General features: G+C 32.0%; 1 non-coding gene across 1 annotated transcript; it reads right to left on the reverse strand.

Annotated features, from left to right (window-relative positions):
• Nucleotides 1-148: 148 nt before the first annotated feature.
• Nucleotides 149-221, reverse strand: TRNAF-AAA. The gene has a single exon. It is a non-coding gene; the product is annotated as a tRNA-Phe (tRNA).
• Nucleotides 222-450: the final 229 nt, after the last annotated feature.

The following is a 450-nucleotide window of genomic DNA, read 5'->3' on the forward strand; positions in this document are numbered from 1 at the left end:
AAATGGTTAATGTGATAATCCAGTTGAATAGTTACAGGTGCCGTGAACGTGGAGATTAAACACATTCAAATCTTTAATTCATTATATTTTAAACATAAATAATCACTAATTTTGGAAAGAATAGTCAAATTATGCAATGTGAACCAAGTGCAGTGAACGTGGATCAAACACGTGACCTTCAGATCTTTAGTCTGACGCTCTCCCAACTGAGCTATCTCTGCAATCATTAGATATGAAAATTCATCAGTAAAGATTTTTTTCACTGATTCATGGAGATTTCAAAAGAAATAATGACTAATTTTTTTATTGAATAGTTAAGTTATGCAAATAGAAACAGGTACGGTGAACGTAGAGATCGAACACGTGACCTTCAAATCTTAAATCTGACACTCTCCAAACTGAGTTATCCCTGACAACATTAAAAATGAAAGTTTTTAAGTAAAGGTATTT

The sequence above is a fragment of the Cucurbita pepo genome, unplaced genomic scaffold, assembly GCF_002806865.2.
Source record: "Cucurbita pepo subsp. pepo cultivar mu-cu-16 unplaced genomic scaffold, ASM280686v2 Cp4.1_scaffold009067, whole genome shotgun sequence".
Lineage (NCBI taxonomy): Eukaryota > Viridiplantae > Streptophyta > Magnoliopsida > Cucurbitales > Cucurbitaceae > Cucurbita > Cucurbita pepo.